The following is a 24,592-nucleotide window of genomic DNA, read 5'->3' as shown; positions in this document are numbered from 1 at the left end:
TTTGCTAACATTTTGTACTCCTAGCCAAAGTGCCAAAAATTGCTCTCTCCTCATGCAATTTTCAAAAATTTCACTGGCACAAAATGAAGTAAAATCTCTATCTGCAGGAGAGAGCAAACTTCATTTAGCGTGTTTTACAAAGTGCTAAATAGGTTTTCTATTTTGGGAGTGGAGTAGCAGAACGTGTGCTTCCTGCTCTCCTGATCAAACATTTGCAATTCTGTTTCTGCACAGATTGCACATTTCAGGTTGTCTTTGGCTATATTAACATAAGACTTGTTGTTTTATGCAAAAGAAAAGAAATACAATTACAATGTGTTCATGGGATGTGATATCAGTACTGGAAGGTTATTTTTCCTTGTCTTTAATGTTTTCATTATTTAAGAGAAAATAGTGATAAGAGTCCCTGCAAGAGGCTTTTGTATTCAACTGGTTTCAGAGTAAGAGCTCTTATTTGCTATCTTCTAGGGCACCATCCAAAAGAAAATGGTCGTGTTCTCACTGATGAGAAATTTAGGATACCGGATTGGTAGCATCCTTTCAAGTAGCCCATTATAGCCATATCTCAAAGAAACCATACATAACTATTTGCTGGATATATTTTCTAAGAGAAAAGTTCTTGTCTCATAATATGATAAGAATAATAATTATAGCTAAGATTTGTTGATTGCTTATATGTTCCGAGCACTATATGACATGCATGATCTCATGGAATTCTCACAACTGCCCTCTAAGTTAGCACCTATTTGATTTGACTCCAGACCCTGGGTCCTTTACCATTTGCAATACCATCTCTCACGTAAAGACAGCGTGCAGTGCTATACCTCACCTCCCTAGTAGAATATCATTTAGTTTACAAGTAAACTTGACTGAGAGAGCATGGAAACAGAGTTAGGGAGGTGGCTGCAGAGCACACCAGGAACAGAAACATATTACTGCTTTGTAAACTTCTCAATATTTGCACTATGAAACACATATGCTTAGAGTATTTACACACTTCTCCAGCTTTTCTCAATGCTTAATATGTGGATATATTTAATATCTAACTGTAGTTTGAAAGGGGCAAACATTCCTTCAAAGCCAGTGAAGGCTGGAGGATTGACCTAGGCAATTGGGTTTTGAAGAGTAATGATACTTGTGAGCATTAGCCCTTTATAGATATCTGCTAACTCACCCTCTCAGAAGCTATTAACGAAGAAAGAAAGAAACTCTGTGACTCTTACATGGGGATCCAATTGTGTCTTTAATCTCACATAGCTATCTCTCAAGTATATACCAACATTGTGTGCAAGTATCTTAAACTTGTGTTGCACGTATCACCTGGGGAGAGGATGGCAGTCGGCGGTGGGAGTGGGAGTGGGTAAACAACTTCACTGAGGAATCCAGAGAACTATGCCTTGTGTATTATAGACAGCCAGCATCTCTGGTCCCTGTTTCCAAAAAATCTTACATGTGTAATTTCTATATTTAAAAATCTAAGCTTTTGGAAGAGAAAAAACTCAAGACAACATATAGGATAACTAAAATAATATGTGACCCGAACAGTAATAACTACCAGTTCAGAGGAAAGAGAAAGATCATTGTGGTCCCAGAACATAAGAGAAACTTTGAGCTGGACTTTAAGGAATAAGCAAGATATGGATAAACTAAGTAGTTAAGAGGTCAGCAAAGTTGTTCTGTAAATGACCAGATAGTAAATATTTCAGGCTTTGTGGGCCATATATTATCTCTTTTGAAACACTTAACTCTACCATTGTAACAAAAAGCAGCCATAGACATATTAGGTAAGTGAATGGACTGGGTTGTGTTCTAATGAAACCTTATTTCCGAAAAAAAAAAAAAAAAAGAAAGGCTGCAGGCTGGATTTGTCATGCAGGCTGTAGTTTGCTGACCCCTGGCATAGACCATAGATAAGTACATCTTAGGAAAGAGGTACTCTCAAAGGAATAGGAAGGGATATATATCTGGGACAATGGAGAATGGGAAAGACATGATGAATCAGTGAAACATTATAATGTATGAAAGAAACTACACATGACTAAATATTCATGGAATATATTTTCTTCTTGTGGAAGGTAGAGAGAGCATCATCTCTACCCATAAAAGGTGGCATTCTGCAAGACTGAGAAGATGCCCCCCCTCCATTCCCAGAGTCCAGGCCTTCATTAACTCACATGTGAACTACTAAAGCATCACCCCTAGTTCTTCTATTAGTCACTCCTCCTCACCTGCTTCTAATCCAGCCATCCATCCAGCGTGGGTCATGTAAAGTTACAGCTGAGAAGGTACTCCCTCTCTTAAGCTCATCAGGGCTCCATGTGGCTTCAAGATTGAAAATAAAACTTCTGTGTATGGTATATAAACTAAAGCTCTCAACAGTATGCCCACTCCCTGTGCTCCAGTCGTGGAAAACTATTTGCAGTTCTTTGAGCATGCTCTGGTCTCTCTTTCATGCTTTATATAATCTGTCCTCTTTTATTGGAACATAATTCCTTCCCATCCTACCCTCAACACCCAACTTGTCTACCTGAGGAGCACTTAGTCATTGTTAAAGACCAAGTCCAAGTTTTTCATCCTTGGAAATACTTTCCTGACCTAGTTTGTCTGGAGTTTGTACCCGCTTTCCTGTTCCTAATGTTCCCTAAACCTACCTCTACAGTAGCAACCATATTCCATTATATAGTGTTTACTCATTGACCCATCCCTCTTCCCTGCCAGACCTTGAACTCCCTGAGGGCAAAAATCTTCCCATTCTCAATCTCTGCCACCTAACACGGTCTGGCAGTTTATGAACTAACAAATGCTTAAATATTAATTTATTGATCATTGAATGAATGAATGTCTAAATCCTGTTGTCTATTTTTAAACACAGGGACAATTCTCGTATAGTCAAACATCTGTATGATAAAAAGTATAAAGATGGCATTAAGAAAAACAGAAAGAATATGTACCACAAAGGCTTAATAGTAGTTATTACATTTCTTAAAATGTATTTTCTATGTTATAAATGTGCTCATTTTATAATAAAAACATCAATATAAGATAAATAGTATATAAAAACTCTTGGAATCTAATTAAAAATTGAATCTGACTGGTGTGAAGCAGGTTCACCATGCACCTGTCACTCTACTTGAATGAGTCTGTTGAGACAGAATACTCAAACAAGTTAATTGAGCTTCTTATCTATTACACACAGATGAGAAGCATGGATAATGGAAACCTAGCATTAAGGTGGACTGGTGCCCAACTTTCAGGAAAGCTGTCCAGGATGAACAGAGCCTTGTCTGTGCGTGCCCCACGGCGCACTGCAACTGAGGGACCCTGAAAGCATTCTGCCCTGGGTTTTATACCTCATGGAAAACTGGGTGTGCTGGGCTAAAGCTTTGCAGAAAATCCTGTTCTAGAATAGATAGGAACAGAGCCCGGGCTGTTCTGAACAGTCCCTTTTTATTTCAGGATGTTATATTCCCAGCACATTTTACAGTTATCCTGAGCAGGAGGAGACCTGACCTCTTGCAATTGGCTGTCATGAGGTAGCCTCTTCCGCCTTCCCCCTTTAATGCTTATGAAGATAGAAAAATATATAAAAATAGCAAGACAGGAAACCAAACCTTACAGAAGATATATTGCCAGACTCTGGGAGCACTCTTGGGAATCTACAAGGCTGATAGAACTTGGTCAGGATAATCCGAACTTCTGATTGTTGGCATTCCCAAACTTTGCTTCATGAAACAGCTCATAACCCAGAGAACCAGAAATTGCTCCAACGAAAGATTATGGAATCTCACCTCCACCACACAGTTGCTCCTTTTGGAGGCTTTCTGAGCTTGTCTAAACTGCCTTTCATCCTTTCATGTCATTTACAGGAGCAAACTCCGGAGAACAAGCCAGTAAAAGAAAGCCCCAGAGAACAAGCCAGAACAAGCCAGTAAAGGGTTACACCTAATGGCAAGTTACATCCTTGGAGGTAAAGTGGTTACAAAGTGATGGTGAGGACATAGATTGTGAAAAGCTGGGAATGGGCTTGGGGCAGGCTCCACTCAGGCTTCTAGATGGAGATTTAAATATTTGCAGTTAATAAGGAGAAGGAATTGGACAAAACAAAATCCTTTATTTTCAAATACAACCTCTTTATTATTCTTATCTTACTTAACAATTACTAAATTTAATGCTATTCCTCCCCTAGCCCCCCACCCCCTGACAAGACACAGTGATGTTCCCCTCCCTGTGTCCATGTGTTTTCATTGTTCAACTCCCACTTATGAGTAAGAACATGCAGTGTTTAGTTTTCTGTTCTTGTATTAGTTTGCTGAGAATGATGGTTTCCAGCTTCATTCATGTCCCAGAAAAGGATATGAACTCATCCTTTTTTATGGCTGCATAGTATTCCATGGTGTGTATGTGTCACATTTCTTTAGCCAGTCTATCATTAATGGACATTTGGGTTGGTTCCAAGTCTTTGCTGTTGTGAATAGTGCCGCAATAAACATACGTGTGCATGTGTCTTTACAGCATTAGGAGAAATACCTAATGTAGGTGACAGGTTAATGTGTGTAGCAAACTGCCATGGCACGTGTATACCTATGTATCAAAACTACATGTTCTGCACATATACTCCAGAACTTAAAGTATAATAAAAAATTTAAAAAATAAAAATAAAGAAAATATGGTACGTATACACCATGGAATACCATGCAGCCATACAAAAGAATGAGATCATGCCCTTTGCAGGAACATGGATGGAGCTGGAGGCCATCATCTTTAGCAAACTAAAGCAGCAACAGAAAACCAAATACTGCATGTTCTCACTAATAAACTGGAGTGAAATGATGAGAACACATGGACACATATGTGGGAACAACACACACTGGGGCCTATTGGAGGGTAGGTGGTGGGAGGAGAGAGTATCAGGAAAAATAACTAATGTGTACTAGGCTTAATCCATGGGTGATGAAATAATCTGTACAATAAACTCCTATGACACAAGTTTACCTATATAACAAACCTGCACTTGTACCTCTCAACTTAAAATAAAAGTTAAATTTTAAAAAATGAAAAAAGATAAAATTTATTTTTTTAATTGTTTATTTAAATTTAAAATCCAAATTAGAGCCCATAGAAACATAATGTAAAATAAGGGACAAGAAGTGGTCATGCTGAGGACTTGGAAGAATGGAGACTGCTTATAACTGAAAATGACCAATTGTAGAATCCTGAAGAAAAAGTTCAAAAAGTTGTTCAGAATTTCCAATAAAAATGAAAACAAAATATGGCTTCTACAAAACAGTTAAAAATAATAAGGAGAAAAGAGAGAAAGAAAAAAGTGACAGCAGGACAAGATATACGAGTAGATGAATGGGTGAGAAATAATTATTTAGTAGGATTAATACCCTACTATTATTACAGAAAAAAAATCATAGTTTGGTACTTAAGAAATAAACTCAAAGATGCAAAGGACTAATTTGATAACTTTTCCTGAAGAGTTTTAAAAAAGAGACAAAGGTGAAACTATGAGAAAAAAAAAAAAGAGGGAAACAGAAAACAGAAACTCGAACCAAGATAGAAGCTACCATACCAGGAGAAAAATAAAGCAATTTTTAAAGACATAATTGAAGTAAGTTTTCCCGAGCTCAGACTATTTCCCATATGCAGATTGATATTCTAAACTAAAATCTACATAATTACAACCTGAAAATTTAAAATTCTATAAACTCTAGGTAGAAAATCTGGTTATTCTATAAAGGAATTTAAAACAGGTGTCTTCAACCTTCTTCTCTGCACTCTACAAGTCAATGGATCAATGTGTAGACTGGGAGCTGCTGTTCAATAAAACTTTCTGCAGTGATGAAAACGTTCTAGATGTGTGCTGTACAATATGGTAGCCACTACTCATGTTGAGCTATGGAACCCTTGAAATGTGACCAGTGGACTGAATTTTCATTTTACTTAATTTTAGTAATTTAAATTTAAATAGCTCTATGTGGTTAATACCACCCATATTAGACAGTGCAAATTCAGCATTTTGAGGTTAAGCTATTGTAACTTAGATTATTATTCCCATCAACGCTTTCTTTCTCATGTGAAGGAAATAACACTTTTTTGAGTATTCAGGAGCTTAGAAAATATACCACCTATTAATTTTGTTTGGAAAAAAAATCTTCAAAAATCTGTTCAAACCTTAATAAACATTAAAAAATTAAAAGCACAGGAATAGGGAAGTTTTCTTATAATAGGCTTGATGGGGACTACTGAAAATAGGAAATGTGTAATGTAAAACTTAAACATTAAAGACAATAGTCTGCCTAAATCTCCAAATTATGTTACCAAAACAGGTATGGCTAGAAGTGGGGTAGGAGGCATGCTAAATTCTTTGATTGTTTGTTTGTTTAAAGAGACAATCTGCATTTTAACTAGACAAGAAGAAAACTATACAATGTTTTTGCATATGTATATGTTGAATTTAAAACAAAATGTATCTTCTATAAAAACTGGAGAACACAGATATAAAGAAGGGTATACTCTTGTGCTCAGGGAAAACTCCTAGATTTCCATGCTTTCATTACTAAAGAACAGAGAATTAAAATAATTTAAATAAGCACTAAACTCAGGAAGTTAGGTAAAACAAAGCAACTCTAAGAAAAGCGTACACAAATATTAAAGCAAAAATAATTGTATCAGAAAACAGAAATATGGTAGGATTAAAATAAGCCTGAAAATGGTTTGAAGAAAAAACTAATAAATAAATCTCTAGCTAGTCTTCTCAAAGAAAAGGAGAATAAATACAGCTAAAACTATGAATAGGAAAGGATATATAGTGTCTGATATAAAGTGGATTTATTGTTAAGGAAAGAAAAAATACTACCTAAAAATCTTGAAAAAATTGAAACATTTTTAGGAAGTATGTTATCAAAAATAACTTCTTAAGAAGTAGAACACTTGATAACTATAGAAAAAAAGTAATATTTTAAAAAGTTTACTGCTAAGAAATGGTGATCTTAGAAGTTCTCAGTGAGTCTTCTCAAACCTTCAAGTGTGAGATTACTCTAAGTTTTTTGTAAAAAAAAAAAAAAGCAAAAACGTATTTTTTAGAGCAGCTTTAGGTTAGCAGCAAAATTGAAATGAACACACAGAGAAACCCCATGGTAGGGGTTTGTCTTCCTCCTCCCCTGACACATGCATAGCCTCCCTCGTTTATAGCATACCCCACAGAGTGGTACATTTGTTACAGCTAATGAACTTCCAGTAACACATCATCACCCAAAGCTCATAGTTTCCATTAGGGTTCACTCTTGGTGCCCTACATTCTGCGAGTTTGGATAGATGTATAATGACATGTGTCCCCCATTATAGTATCTTACAGAGTATTTTCACTGCCCTAAAAATCCTCTGTTCTCCACCTATTCATCTCCGCCTCCCCGGACCCACTGCCAACCACTAATGTTTTCACTGTCTCCATAGCTTTGGCCTTTCCAGAATGTCTTATAGATGGAATCATACAGTATGTGGCCTTTTAAGATTAGCTTCCTTCACTTGGTAATATGCACGTAAGTTTTCTCCTTGTCTTTTCATGGCTTGGTAGCTCATTTCTTTTTGCCACTGGAAAATAGTCAATTATCTTTATGTGCCAGAGTTTATTTTTCATTCATCTACGGAAGGATGTCTTAGCTGTTTCCAAATATTTGCAAAATTATGAATAGGCCTGCAATAAACATGTGTGTGCAAGCTTTTGTGTGGACATAAGTTTTCAGTTCCTCTGAGTAAATACCAAGGCATATAATTTCTGGATCCCATGGTAAGAGTTGTTTAGTTTTGTAAGAATCCACCAAGCTGCCTTCCAAAGTGGCTGTTCCATTTTGCATTTGTATTCATTACAGCAGTGAATGATAATTCCTGTTGCTCTACATCCTCACCAGCATTTAATATTGTCAGTGTTCTGGATTTTGGCCATTATAATAAGTGTGTAGCAGTATTGTACTGCTGTGTTAATTTGCATTTCTTTGACGATATATGTATGGAATATCTTTTCATATGCTTATTTCCCACTGCATATCTTCTTTGGTGAGATGTCTGTTGAGGTCTTTGGCCCTTTTTCAAATCTGGTTGTTTGTTTTCTTATTGTTGAATAGGTGCCTTGTAGGATAACAGTCTTTTATCAAACATGTCTTTTGCAAATATTTTCTCCCAGTCTGTGGCTTGCCTTTGCATCCTCTTGACAGTGTTTTGCAGAGCAGAATTTTTTTTTTTGTTATTTTAATGAAGTTCAGCTTATCAGTTATTTCTTTCATGGATCATGCCTTTGGTGCTGTATCTAAAAAGTCGTTACCAAACCCAAAGTCATCTAGAGTTACTCCTGTGTTGTTTCTAGGGGACTTATACTTTTACATTTTACATTTAGGCCTGTGATCCATTGAAGTCAAGTTTTGTGAAGGGTGTAAGGTTTGTGTCTAGGTTCACTGCATTTGAATGTCCTGTTGTTTCAGCATCATGTGCTAAAAAGATGATCTTTTCTGTACTGTATTTGCCTTTGCTTCTTTGTCAAATATCAGGTGACTATATTTATGCAGGCATATTTCTGGGTAGTCTATTCTGTTTCATTGATCTCTTTGTCTGTTCTTTTGCCAATACCACATTGTCTTGATTACTATATCTTTACAGGAAGTCTTGAAGCTGGCTAGTGTTTGTCCTCTGACTTTGTTCTTCTCTAGTTCTTTTTTATTGTTCGAAAGCATAGGGAATAAAATGAAAAATTTAACTTCATTTTTAAAAGACCATATATTTTGATGCCAAATGTGAACAAAGTTGAATAATGAAAAAACTGGAGATCATTCCCAGTTCTAAATAAAGATGAGAAAACTCAGTAGTATATTAAGAGCACGTGACAAAGTGAAGTTACTTTCAGGATTGAGAAGCAATTACAAACACATTGTTTTGGTTTTGTGTCAGGTGGTATCCTAAGATCTGCTCATATATTCATTCAATTCTCACAAGAATAAATTATATGGGTCCCATTATTGTGCCTCGTTTACATATGAGAAAGTTAAAGTGTTAGGAGATTAAATAAGTTGTTCAAAGTCACACAATTTGTAAGGGCAGAGGAAGGCTTGAATCCAGGAAGTCTGGCTATAGAGTGACACTCCTACCACTAGTGATAAGACACTATTACCACTAGTGATATTGTTTTTTATGCCAATAGATTACTGGAAGAAACCAGAGCATATATCTCAATAGTAATGAAAAAGAGATGTGATAACATTCAGAATCCACTCCTGAATTAAAAAGAAAGTGCTTACACTAGGAGAGAAGGTTATGTAATTCTTAATATTATAAAGAATATTTATTACTATGGGGAAATATTAATAATGGATTGCTGAGTGAAAAGGAGATATAGTGTATAAAATCGTATTTTAATTAAATTACTATATAGAAAATATATTAGAAAGATATGTCAAAGTTAATAATAAATGGGGAGATTATAAGTGATTCTATGTCCCTTCACTCGACCTTTTCTGTATTTTCTGAGTTTATTGTAAATGCATTTATTTTGTAATTTAAAAAATATATATTGTTTAAAAAGCAAAGATTGCCCAAATTATGGTAGATCAAATGTAAAGTAAGAATTAGAAATCCCAAATAGACATTCATAGAGTATCCTTTGAGTTTCTCCAACAATAAGAGATTGTTTTGTGCCCCAGAAGGTGGGAGGGAATTTGTGGCACCATATGAAAATGACAGAGCAAAGCAAGTGTGGAAGCTATGAAGGAAAGTACCAATTAAGTTTGAATTCTTAACTTTGGTCTTCTCTGAAAGGAGCTGAGAAAAGTCTTCATCACAAATCATCTTGAAACTGGTAGAATGGAAGAACAACACGAAGAAAGACTCATCAATAACTGAGTATAAAAACAATACCATGTAAGATTATTTAAAATTAGCAAACAACGGCTTGACCAAATCCAGCCATCAAGTGCAGGCAGCATCTGCTAACTTGTTGTTCATTGGTAGCCATTAGCTCTGTGACAGGGTTGCTCTAGAAGTACACAAATGAGCTTGCCATTCTCCTTGGAAGCTCAGGGAAGGTGAGGGTGGACAGAGAAGAGGAAGGCTGTTGAGTCAGTGAAAAAATTCTGAGTAAGTTCAACAAAGAGGCAGCCCAAGGTGCATATCAGGAATCAGAATAAGAATTAGCCAGGGTGATAAGAGGGAAGAAGATGACAGCTAGTGAAGGGGAGTGCTTGGTTCAAACAGAGGCCATCTGTCCATACCCAGCTGATTCACAGGCAGCAGAACAATCGGACTAAAGGGCAGCCATTGGATAGGTGTCTCTTTCATCTTATGCAGAAGCACATTATCTTAGCATTTAAACTGAGAGTGAAGTGGGCCCCTCATTATGCTTTGCCAAGAGTCCAATATCCTAACATTAAATGGAAAATAGAATCAAGCACATCATCTGTTGGCATAAAAATGAAGTTTAAAGAGAAATATAAGCAGAAAAGCATGACTTTCCAGCAATGAGAAGCATCTCAAGGGAAAACAATTTATATGATGAAAGTTGTAAGTACATACACATATTAAAAGCACCCAGACACCTTGCTTGTATTGGCTTCAGGTTATGAATTGAAGAAGACTGCAAAAGCTTGGAACACACCATTTGAGTGCTTCAGAGCTGAAACGAGAAGCGCATTCTATTTTTGACCAGGGATATGGGAAACGTGTCAATCTCTGTGTGAGGGTGAAGAACACACTGAGAGTCAGAAGAGACGTGTGAGTAATGCCACTGACATTTAAAAATCTTTTTCTGGGTCTAAGTATACCCTGGCGACTTCATGGCTTCCTGATAGAAGCAACACAGTCATACATACCCTCTCTACAACAGATCACTTCCTCAGCACCACTAGCCTAGGGACTATGTGGGGAACCAGGGACAGTGGCTAACAATAGCCTTAAACTCTCTGTTTCTGAGTCAGACACAAGTAGAATTCTGAATCATACGTTCTTTTTCCTTTTGTTCCTCCTTCCACTCAGAGAATACTTGCCTCAATTTTAAGGCGGTATCTCCATCTTCCACTGAGTCAGATGCAGAAATTCCGATCCTTCTCATCTTTGCAACATGCTATACCAAGTGGACTTTACCATGAGTAACAGACCAATCCAGTGAATCTCCAAAACCCACAGCAATAACAGACACCATGTAAAACAGAGAGGAGTGTTGTCTCCACCCAATCCCAGTTCTGAAGTCTTCATTTTGTGGCTTCTTTCACTAACCACATTTCTTTAAACTTAATCAGAGCTAACCCTTCCCTAATTGGACTCAGACAAGTTACTTGAGCACTGGACACAAGACCCAGAAAGAATTCAGGGCTGTGAACAGCTGATTATAATTTCCTGTGGTGATTGAGACACACACATGCAGACACACACACTTTAGAGATCCTGGTTATACATGTTACTTAGCTATTCTTTATCTAATTGATGAATAGGCCTTCCTGAGGGAAAAGGAAAGGGAGTTTCTTGGGTTTTTCTCCATTTCTAACTTCACTGAAGAGTTCTTGGTGGTAACTGTGGGTTGCTCACCATGTCCTGTGGATTTCTCCCACAGAGTGACTTAACAAGGTACAGATTCTGCCTTACCACTCTAGTAACGTTGCTCATGATGACCCAGTCACCATGACTTTCCCTTTGTCAAGTTCTTTTTTTTTTTTTTCAGAGTTTTACTCTGAAACTCTGACCAGGAACCAGGAGTTATAAGCCCTTCTTTTGACTTCTCATAGGTGCCTTGTGCTCTGATTGCAACACTCACCTTGCTTCACCTTGTGTTATGTATACTCCTTGACATTCTTATATTGCACACCTTTCTAGATGGTAGGAACCTGATGCAATGCCAATAGTCTGTTGCACTGAATTGATTTAATTTGGTTCTGAACCCAGAGGCTTGCTAAAATTGTTTGGTTTTCTTAAAAAAGACATCGATTCTTTTAATAAGACAAGAGTATATTATGGAAAAATTAGAAAAATGCATAACTACAAAATGAAAACACCCATTATGCTACCAGTTAGAGACAGACTTGCTCTCTTTTTGAAGTATTACTTTATTTTTTCCTAAAATTTTAATCAAATGATTTAATTTCTCCAATAAATAATAAATTATACCAAGGTCATTTATAAAGCGATCATTCTCCCTGCTGATTTGAACTGATTTTAACAAATTGAAGTAATTGTTTTTGTATAGCAATATTGGTTGAAATGTCACTTCAGTGATACTAAAAAGGTTGTCAAAAGTAGTTATCTCCACCTCCTTGCCTCTCATTCTAAAAGGTATCGCATACCCACCGGCTTCACCAAGATTGCTCTTTTCAAGCTAGGCAATGCTCTCTATTTTCTTTGTATATTGCTTGAAGTCTCCACAGGATTTAGCACAGCTGACTACCCCTTCCCTGAACTACATCCTTCTGTCTGCTTCAAGGCCTGTCTGGTTTTTCTCCAGCCTCCTCAGCTATCTTTTTCCTGTTTCCCTTGCTGCCTTGCTCCTCTTCTGTGTATCCTCCAAATGCCAGTGTCTGGGCATCTTTTTAGGACTCCTTTGCTTCCCTAACATGCTCATTTGTGCCTTGGCTTTAAATATAATCATCAATTATTGCCCAACCTGGATATCTTGAGCCTAACTTATCAGGACACCAGATTTCTGTAGGTTACTGCCTGCTTGTTACTTCCTCAAAATCTCTGATAGACATCTAAAACTTACTATATTTGAAACTTTTGATTCCGCACCCCCACCCCCATCCTGGTCTTTCTCCAGTCTTCTTAGTATCATGCATCCAGTTCTTTTAGACCATAACAGGAATTACCCTTGATTCCTTTCTTTTCTTCAGTGTCCCAATTCAATCTTTTTGACTTTTCCTCCAAAACATATCCCAAATTAATTCACTTCTTTCCAACTTCACTATCCCTACTTTATCCTGGTCACTTTCATCTTTCCCAGACTACTCTGATAGGCTCCTGTCTGGGTTGGCCATTTTCATACTGGCTGTTTGTAGTTCATTCTACAAATAGAAATCAGAGTGATCTTTATGAATGACAAGTCAGACTGTCACTCTTCTGCTTTAAAACCTTCCAATATTTCTTTATTATACTTAAAAAATAAAGTCCAACTTCTTTATCTTGGGTACAAGGTCCTGCAAGATCTAACTTCTGTCAACCTCACATATGCTTGCCCCCTTTCCTACTGTGCTCCACCCATATTGGCCTTCTTTCTGTTTCTCGACTACACCAAGCCTGATACTTTCTTTGAAAGATTCTTTCCCCTGCATTTGCATGGCTCTCTTCTTCTAGCCATTCACTTATCAGATTAAATGTCACCTCCTCAAGTCAAAATTATGCCACCCTACCTGAATTATCTTTATTTTTATTTATTATATATATAGTGTACATATCTTGTGTATAATATATATGTATGTATATGACAGAGAGAAAAAGAGCATTGTCTGCCTCTCCGATCAGAATACAAAGAGAAACAGACTCTTGTCTACCGTATTCACTGTTGTATCCTCAGTGACTAGAATGGTACTTAGAGCATTATTTTTAAATAAATGAATGAATGTGACATAGGCTAGAACTTTATTTACACTTGCCTATGCTTTTGTTTTTTCTTTTCTGTTCTAATGAGCTACCTATTCTTTCATCGAACAAGTAAACAAGTAAAACAGAAATAGAAGACTCCATCTCAATTGCCATAGTTATCACATACGTTTTAATATTTGATAGGGATAGCCAAAGTTCTCCCTTCTTACACTCATTATTCTAAACATTCTTAACTAGTATCGCCTGTTTGTTCTCCAAGTGATCCAAAAACATACTATATATTTCTTTATTTATGTATTTCTTTATTTATATAAAAACATACTATTTATACTGTATAGTTCAATTTTCATAGGCTCAGCATAAAGACTCTGTGTGTTTCTTGTTAAGTCAGCTAGTTTATATTTTTCTTGCTATTGTGAACAGCCTATTGCCCACACAAGGAGAGGTCATGCATTTAGGTTACCTACCGGGCCTTTAAAGACATTTGAGTTTGCACCTCCTGATATACAGGAAAACTAATACTTGTCCATATTTATTTTCTATGTAATCTTCATAGTGGACTTTTTCATTGGTTTTAGCAGATCTTCAACTAATTTTCTTTACTTTTCTAGGTAGTCTATTATATCATCTGCAAATAACAATCATTTTTTTCCCTTCCCAAGAGTTAAACCCTTTACTCCTTTTCCTCCCTAGTCTGGTTGCATTCAGTAGAACTACCATAAAAATATTCAATAATGATGAGTATCCTTGCCTCATAATGACTTTTATATAAATGCCTCGAGTCTCCCTATTAATTATGTTGTTGAATGCTGGTTTTAGATAGATTACTATATTAAGAATGACATAGCCTTCTCTCCTAGTTTAAAAGTGCCATATGGTTGTTTCTGATTGCATAATATATAATGCTTTATATTATAATACATTCTCATTGTTGCCATATTTTTATTATTTCAGTATGGAAATCATCCAGGAATGTTATAATATTGCCTTTGTCTGATAGGACATTAAATGTTGACTGTGTATCCACTATGTTAAAAACATTGTGCTATTTTTAAACTCTGCAAATAAGTAGATTAAAAGGAGATTTAAATGTGGATGTGGTAATCCAACCCCATGTTTAATGCTATTTCACCGCCCACCGTCATCTACCAAAGCGTTAGATTTGTTGTTACAAAATACCAAAGCAAGCAGTTGCTACTCTACATATATGTACTGCGAACCATCGTATTTTCTCCCTGTTAGCTATGTCTATTTTTCCTATGACAATTAAAGGTTTTTTTCAATTCCTTGTTGCAATATCTTAAATAATGAGTCCTAACCTGGATGCATATGAGAATTAGCTGAGGTTTGAAATATTCTGAAATTTAGATCCTTCCCTAAACTAATTAAATCTGAACTACCAGGAGTGGGTACAAGGCAATTTTATTATTGAAAAGCAACATTCAGCCAGTAGAGTCACTCAGTGTTGAACGAAGCACTTTGTGTCTGGCCCTCCAAGAATTCAAGAAAATAAAAAATCTCTACACCAGCTATTGTCAAACTTTGCTTAGAAATTAAAGGGCAATTAGAAATATCAGGGTGCATTTAAAAATTCAAGGTACATGATTGGTAAAGGGCAGAGCAAGATGGCAGAATAGAAGGCTCCACTGATTGTCCCCCAACCCCTGCAAACACACTAATCTAACAACTGTCTGCAAAAAAAAAGCACCTTCATAAGGACAAAAAATCAGGTGAGCACTCACGGTACCTGTTTTTTAAAAATTATTATTATACTTTAAGTTCTGGGATACATGTGCAGAACGTGCAGGTGTTTTACATAGGTATACACGTGCCATGGTGGTTTGCTGCACCCATCAAACTGTCATCTACATTAGGTATTTCTCTTACTGCTATCCCTCCTCTAGTCCCCCCAACCCCTGACAGGCCCCAATGTGTGATGTTCCCCTCTCTGTGTCCATGTGTGCTCATTGTTCAACTCCCACTTACAAGTGAGAACATGCAGTGTTTGGTTGTCTGTTCTTATGTTAGTTTGCTGAGAATGATGGTTTCCAGCTTCATCCATGTCCCTGCAAAGGACATGAACTCGTTCTTTTTTAAGGCTGCATAGTATTCCATGGTGTATATGTGCCACATTTTCTTTATCCAGGCTGTCACTGATGGGTATTTGTGTTGGTTCCAAGTCTTTGCTATTGAGAACAGTGCTGCAATAAACATATGTGTGCATGTGTCTTTATAGTAGGATGATTTGCAATCCTTTGGGAATATACTCAGTAATGGGATTGCTGGGTCAAATCGTATTTCTGGTTATAGATCCTTGAAGAATTGCCACACTGTCATCCACAATGGTTGAACTAATTTACACTCCCACCAACAGTGTAAAAGCATTCCTATTTATCCACATCCTCTCCAGCATCTGATGTTTCCTGACTTTTTAATGATCACCATTTTAACTGGCGTGAGATAGCATTTCCTTGTGGTTTTGATTTGCATTTCTTTAATGACCAGTGATGATGAGCATTCTTTCATACATTTGTTGGCTGTATAAATGTCTTCTTTTGAGAAGTGTCTGTTCATATCATTTGCCCACTTTTGATTGAGTTGTTTGTTTTTTCTTGTAAATTTGTTTAAGTTCTTTGTAGATTCTGGATGTTAGCCCTTTGTCAGATAAATACATTGCAAAAATTGTCTCCCATTCTGTAGGTTGCCTGCTCATTCTGTTGATAGTTTCTTTTGCTGTACAGAAGATCTTTAGTTTAATTAGATCCCGTTTGCCAATTTTGGCTTTTGTTTCATTGCTTTTGGTGTTTTAGTCATGGAGTCTTTGCCCATGCCTATGTCCTGAAAGTTATTGCCCAGGTTTTCTTCTAGAGTTTTTATGGTTTTAGGTCTTACGTTCTGGTTTTAACTTTATATCACTGAAAGAGGCACTGAAGAGGTAGGTAAAACAGTCTTGAATCACCAACACCACCCCTCCCTCATCCTGAGGCAGCAGTGGCATGGTGAAGAGAGCTTTTCTGTGCACTGGGCAGAGGGAGAGTGCAGCAATTATGAGGCATTGAGCTCAGTGCTGTGCTATTATAAAAGAAAAAAACTAGATGAAACTTAGCGGGTGCTCACCCGTGGAGGGAGTATTTAATTCAGCCCTACACAGAGGGGAATCATTGACCCCCAGCAGTCTAAACTTGAGTTCCTACAAGCCTTGCCACCATGGGCTACAGTGGCAATCTAGGCCACCAGGACTACAACTCCTAGGCAAGCCCTAGTGCTGAAATGGGCCCAAAGACAGTGACAGTGGGCCAAGCGGGGCACGTGACTAATGACACATCAGTCAGGGGAAGCTAAGAGAGTCCTGGCATCACCCTTCCCCTAACCCCAGGCTGCACAGCTTGTGACTCCAAAAGAGACCCTTTCCCTCCACTTGAGAGGAGATGGAATAATGGGGAAAACTTTGTTTTGCATCCTGGATAAGCTCAGCCACAGCAGGATAGGACATCAGTCAGAATCATGAGGTCCACTTTCCAAGCTCTAGCTCCTGGACAACATTTCTATACATACCGGAGACCAGAAGAGAGCCCACTGCCTTGAAAGGAAGGACCTAGTCCTGGCAGGATTCGTTATCTCCTAACTAAAGAGTCCTTGGGCCCTGAATAACCAGCAGCACTACCCAGGTATTGGTGAGGGCCCTGGGTGAGCCTGAGACTTGCTGCCTTCAGGTGAGACTCAGCCTGTTCCCTGCTCTGGTGGTTAGGTGGCAAGATGCCTTCCACATGAAAAAAGAGGAGGGAAAAGTAAACGGGACTTTGTCTTGCACCTTAGGTGCCACCTTGGCTACAGGGGATAGAGCACCAAGAGGATTCTCAGGGTCCCCAATTCCAGGATTGGCTCTTGGATGGCATTTCTGGACCTGCCCTCAGCCAAAGCGGAGCCCATTCCCCTGAAAATTGAATCCCAAACCAGGCAGCATTCACCACAAGCTAACTGAAGAGCTGTTAGACCCTCAAGGAACATCAGAGGTAGTCTGGCAGTACTCCTCATGAGCCTATGGTAGTGGTGGTCACAGGGTGAGGCTCCTCTCTGTTTGGAAAGGAGTGGGAAGAGTGGGAAGGACTGTGCCTTGTGGCTTGAGTGCCAGCTCAGCTGCAGCACATTAGAATATCATGTAGAATTCTAAGGTTTTTGTTTTTAGTTCTTAACTCCCAGATGGCACTTCTGGACCTGCGTGGGGAGTGGAGGAACTCACCACCCTGAAAGGAAGAACACAGGCCTGGCTGGCTTTACCACCTGCTAAGTGTAGAGCCCTAGGGCCTTAAGCGAACATAAGCTGCAGCCAAGGAGTGGTTATAGTAAGCCTTGGGCAACACCCAATGCTGTGCTGACTTCAAGTCTGACCCAGCACAGTGCTAGTGGTGGTGGCCACAAGGGTGCTTGGGTCACTCCACTGCCAGCTCCAGGTGGCTCAGAACAGAAAGAGAGGCTCTGTTTGGGAGAAAGTAAGGAAAGAGAACAAGAGTCTCAGTCTAGCAATCCACAGAATTCTTCTAAATCTTATCCAAGACCATCAAGGCAGTACCTCTATGAGTCTGGAGGAACCACTGCATTATTGGGCATGGTGTGGCCCCTGAAGCACATACAGCTTAGATCACAACTCCCTAGTCCTTCTGAATATATGGAAAGCCTTCCCAAGGAGGATGGGTACAAACAAGCCCAGACTGAGAAGACTACAATGAATACCTGACTTCAATGCCCAAACACAGACAAATATCTACAAGTGTCATGACTATCCAGGAAAGCATGACCTCACCAAATGAACTAAATAAGGCACCAGGGACCAATCTTGGAGAAACGGATATGTGACCTTTCAGACAGAGAATTCAAAATAGCTGTTTTGAGGTGACTTAAAGAAAAATCAAGATAACACAAAGAACGAATTCAGAATTCTATCAGACAAATTTAATAGAGATTGAAACAACTAAAAAGAATAAAGCAGAAATTCTGGATCTGAAAAATGCAATTGGCATACTGAAGAATTCATAAGAGTCTTTTAATTGATCAAGTAGAAGAAAGAATTAGTGAGCTTGAAGACAGGGTATTTGAAAATACAAAGTTAGAGGAAACAACAACAACAAAAGAATAAAAAAGCAATGAAGCACACCTACGGGATCTAGAAAATGGCTGCAAAAGGGCAAATCTAAGAGTTGTTGGCCTTAAAGAGAAGGTAGAGAAAAAGATAGGGGTAGAAAGTTTATTCAAAGGGATAATAACAGAGAACTTCCCAAACCTAGAGAAAGATACCCATATCAAATACAAGAAGGTTATAGAACACCAAGCAGATTTAACCCAAAGGACTGCCTCAAGGCATTTAATAATCAAACTCCCAAAGGTCAAGGATAAAGAAAGGACCCTAACAGCAGCAAGAGAAAAGAAACAGACAACATACAATGGAGCTCCCATATGTCTGGCAGCAGACTTTTCAATGCAAACTTTACAGGCCAGAAGAGAGTGGCATGACATATTTAAGTGCTCAAAGAAAAATAAAATTAACCTAGATTAGCGTATCTGGTGAAAATATTCTTCAAACATGAAGGAAAACTAAAGACTTCCCCAGACAAACAAAAGTGGAGGGATTTCATCAACACCAGACCTATCCTACTATAAATGCTAAAGGGAGTACTTCAGTCAGAAAGAAAAGAACATTAATGAGCAATATAAAATCATCTGAAGCTACAAAACTCACTGGTAATAGTAAGCACAAAGAAAAACAAAGAATATTGTAACACTGTAATTATGGTGTGTAAACTACTCATATCTTAAGTAGAAAGATGAAAAGATGAACCAATTGAAAAAAATAACTAGAACTTTTTAAGACATACGCAGTATAATAAGATATACATAGAAACAATAAACAGTTAAAAAATGGGAGGATAAAGTTAAAGTGTAAAGCTTTTATTCGTTTTCTCTTTGCTTGTTTATGCAATCAATATTAAGTTGTCATCAGTTTAAAATAATGGGTTATAAAATACTATTTGCAAGCCTCATGGTAACATACATGGTAACATACGATGGCTACAAAAAAATAAAAAGCAAGAAACTAAATTATATCACCGGAGGAAAAAACTTTCACTAAAAGAAAGACAGGAGGAAAATTAAAAAGGAAGAGAAGACCACAAAACAACTAGAAAACAAATAACAAAATGGCAGGAGTAAGTACTTTTTTTTTTATTTATCAATAATTACATTGAATGTAAATAGACTAAATGTACCCAATGAAAAGATTCATTGATCTGTCACCCACAAGAAACACAAATAAAGACAACTATAAAGACACACATAGACTGAAAATAAAGAGAAGAAAAAAGATATTCCATGCAAATGGAAACAAAAAAAAGGAGTAAGAATAGTTATATCAGACAAAATAGATTTCAAGACAAAAACTATAGGAAGAGACAAAGAAGGTCACAGTATAATGATAAAGGGGTCAATTTAGCAAGAGGATATAACATTTTAAGAGGACAATAAAGTTGAAAACCTAGAAGAAATGGTTAAATTCCTAGATGCATAAAACTTACGAAGATTGAACCATGAAGAAATCCAAAACTGGAACAGACCAATAACAAGTAATGAATTCAAAGGCGTAATAAAAAGTCTCTCAGTAAATAAAAGCCCAAGATCTAATGGCTTCACTGTTGAATTCTATCAAACATTTAAAGAAGAACTAATACCAATTCTACTCAAATTATTATGAAAAATAGAAGGGAAGGGAATACTTCCAAACTCATTCTATGAGGTCAGTATTGCTCTGATACCAAAATCAGAGAGATACATCAATAAAAGAAAACTAACAAAGGGCTAATATCCAGAACCTACAAAGAACTCAAACAAATTTGTGAGAAAAAAACAAACAACCCCATCAAAAAGTGGGCAAAGCATATGAACAGACATTTCTCAAAAGAAGACATGCATACAGGCACATGAAAGAATGCTCATCATCATCGGCCATCAGAGAAAAGCAAATCAAAACCACAATGAGACAGCATCTCACACCAGTTAGAATGGCAATCATTAAAAAGTCAGGAAACAACAGGTGCTGGAGAGGATGTGGAGAAGTAGGAACACTTTTACACTGTTGGTGGGATTGTAAACTTGTTCAAACATTGTGGAAAATAGTATGGCGATTCCTCAAGGATCTAGAAGTAGAAATACCATATGACCCAGCCATCCCATTACTGGGTATATACCCAAAGGATTATAAATCATGCTGCTATAAAGACACATGCACATTTATGTTTATTGCGGCACTATTCACAATAGCAAAGACTTGGAATCAACCCAAATGTCCATCAGTGACAGACTGGATTAAGAAAATGTGGCACATATACACCATGGAATACTATGCAGCCATAAAAAAGGATGAGTTCATGTCCTTTGTCAGGACATGGATGCAGCTGGAAACTGTCATTCTCAGCAAACTATCACAAGAACAGAAAACCAAACACCACATGTTCTCATTCATAGGTGGGAATTGAACATTGAGATCACTTGGACTCTGGAAGGGGAACACACCAGGGCCTATTATGGGGAGGGGGGAGGGGGGAGGGATGGCATTGGGAGTTATACCTGATGTAAATGATGAGTTGATGGGTACTGACGAGATGGTGGGTGCAGCACACCAACATGGCACAAGTATACATATGTAACAAACCTGCATGTTGTGCACATGTACCCTAGAACTTAAAGTATAATAAAAATAAATAAATAAATAAATAAATAAATAAATAAATAAAACTAACTACAGGCCAATATCTCTGATGAATATTGATGCAAAAACCTCAACAAAATACTAGCAAATCAAATTCAACAAAACATTGGAAAGATCATTCATCATGACTGAGTGGAATTTATCCCTAGTATTCAAGGATGGTTCAACATATGCAAATCAATCAATGTGATACATCATATCAACAGAATAAAGGATTTAAAAACCCATATGATCATTTCAACATCCCTTCATAATAAAAATATTCAAAAAACTGGATACAGAAGGAATATACCTCAACATAATAAAAGCCATATATGGCAAAAGCAAATTAAGTGTTCATTAACAGATGAATCAATAAAGAAAATGTAGTACTCACATACAATGTAATACTACTCAACCGTAAAAAGAATGAGATTCTGTCATTTGCAACAACATAGATGGAACTGGAGGTCATTATGTTAAGTGAAATAAAACAAGCACAAAAAGACAAACTTTTCATATTCTCATCTATTTGTGGGATCTAAAAATCAAAGCAATTGCACTTATGGACATATAGAGTAGAAGGATGGTTACCAGAGGCTGAGAAGGTTAATGGGGGGTTGGAAGGGGTGGTGGGATGGTTAATGTGTACAAAAACAATTAAAAAAAAGAATGAGTAAGACCTAGTATTTGATACCATAACAAGGTGACTATAGGCAAAAATAATTTAATCACACATTTTAAAGTAACCAAAAGTGTATAACTGGATTATCTGTAACACAAAGGATAAATGCTTGAGGGGATGGATCCTCCATTTTACATCATGTGATTATTACACATTTTTTGCCTATATCAAAACATCTCATGCACTACATAAATATATACACGTATTATATACCCATTAAAAGTTAAAAAAATTATGATGACCAGGTCACACTTAAAGGCAAATAAGGACCTCTGTGGCATCAGTCTTATTTGGCACGCCACATGTAAACCCAAAAGGTAGCCAAATTTAAGAACTGCTGTTCTACACTCTTGCAAATCAAAGTATGGTCTGTGGTTCAGCAGCATTGTTATAACTTGGAAGCTTGTGAGAAAAACTGATCTCAGATTTATCATATATGCAGATGACTTTGTTACATTAAAGTTTTAGTAGCACTGCTTCCACAAGGGGTTTCAGCCTTGTAGCTTAGATCCTAAACTTTGAGACTTGTTATTTTGCTTACGATTTTAATTCACGTAGTGGGGAGCAGTGACAACCCTAGGGAGTAATTCCAAAGATTTGTTTCAAAAAAGCATCTGGACTTTTCAGGAAGCCACATGTCCCTGCAGGGATGTCATTTCATCCCTTTTGCTCTTGCTAACTTTATTTTTACGTTTTTGTTGTAGTTCTTTCATTTATTTTGTTCCTGGTCTTGCACATGTTTGGTGACTACAACAGGTTGAGGGAAAATATGATGCTAAGTGAGATGTGAGGCAAGTGAAAGCCTTCATGCACTTAATCTAAAAATGAAACAACACCCTATATATAAAGTGTGAATTGCTTGTAGATGCGCTGACACCCTGAGGTGTGGGAGGAGAAGGAGGCAGTAACCACAGTACTCACCTGAGCAGGCTGGCTCAGCTCCCTGTTGAAACAATGGGATTCCCTAATGGCAAAATCACACCTGAGCCTCCTCTAACACTCCAAAAGCAGCAACCTCCTCATGAGCAGGGGGAGTTGTTCTTCAAGAAGCATAGAGACCTGATAAATAATGTTTTCATTTAGGTTGAGTCAGTCATTTAGCATTGAAATAGCTTTCTAGATATGATAGGTATTTTTAGAATTTGCATTAATTCTATCAGCATTATGGCTAAGAAATGGGCTTAGCAATAGCTAGTAGAAGATTGGCTAAAAGTCTACAAGGATTTCTCCTTGCTTTTAGAATCTCCCTATCTCCCCAGTTGCAGCCCCAGGTTTGTCCTGCATCCATGTGACCTGTGTAAATGCCTTACACCTTACATCCCTTCCTGCCCCCACTCCCAAACACATGCATAAACTGGGAATCCCCTGTGCCCCCTTTCTAAGAGTGTCTCTCCTAGCTAATAGTGGAATGTTGGAAGGGGACATCCTGAAAGACTCAGCATAATTACTAATGTGGCTAATATTTATCAGGTCCTTTCAATGTGCCAAGCACTTAACAAGCATTATTTCATTTCATTCTCATAACAATTGTCTGAATTTAGTATTACTATTTTTATCCCGATTTTGTAGAAGAAAAAACTAAGTAACTGACCTAAGATCCCACAGCTATTCAAAGTCAAACCTGGCAGGATGCAAACTCAGGCATTCTGTCCCCAGAGCCCATGCTCTGACCCACTTGACCCACTACACTAAAATAGCTCCCTAAATGAGACTCTCTTGACAAAATGGGGAACTTAAACTTGGCTTATTATGAAAATCCTAAGCAAGAAATTTTAGACTAATACAATGTACTCCCATATGTCTACCACCTAGATTTAGCAACCATTAACTTTTCGTCTTATTTATTTCATCCATATTTATTTTTACTGAGTCACATAAAAGTAAATTTTAGATCTTCTTATATGTCACCCCTTTAGTAGATAGAATGGTGGTTCCAAAAATGTATAGCCATGCCCTAATCTCCAGAACCTATGAATATTACCTTATATGTTAAAATATGGTATATTACCTTATTTGGAAAAGGGGTCTTTGCAAAAGTAATTAACTTAAGAATCTTTAGATGAGGAGATCATCCTGGCTTATCCCAGTGAGACCTACATCCAGGGATAAGCATCCTTGTAAGAGAAAGCCAGAGGGACATTTGACATACAAGTTCCTTGGCAGCTGTGAGCCAAGGAATGCCAGGAGCTAACACAAGCTGGAAAAAGCAAAGATAGATTCTCCCCTAGAGCCATCAGAAGGAGCACAGTCCTGCCAACATCATTTCAGTCAAAATTCTAGTTTCTAGAAGTTTGAGATAATAAATTTCTGTTATTTTTAAGCCACCAAGTTTGTAGTGATTTGTTACGGCAGCCCTAGGAACAAGTACAACCTTTCAATGATTGAGTATGCATCACCAACAAAGTCAGGATATTCTTCTATATATAGATAATAAAATGATCATATCTAGCAAAAGTAACATGAATTCCATATATATTTATATAAACAAGTATATACAAATATATATTATAAACAAGTACATATTTTGTATAAAATAATATATTTATATAAACAAGTATATACTTATATAAAAATACATTTATAAGTAACATATACAATAT

Source organism: Papio anubis, chromosome 4 (genome assembly GCF_008728515.1).
Source record: "Papio anubis isolate 15944 chromosome 4, Panubis1.0, whole genome shotgun sequence".
NCBI lineage: Eukaryota > Metazoa > Chordata > Mammalia > Primates > Cercopithecidae > Papio > Papio anubis.
The sequence above is the reverse complement of the archived record's forward strand: the minus strand, read 5'-3'. Positions refer to the sequence as shown.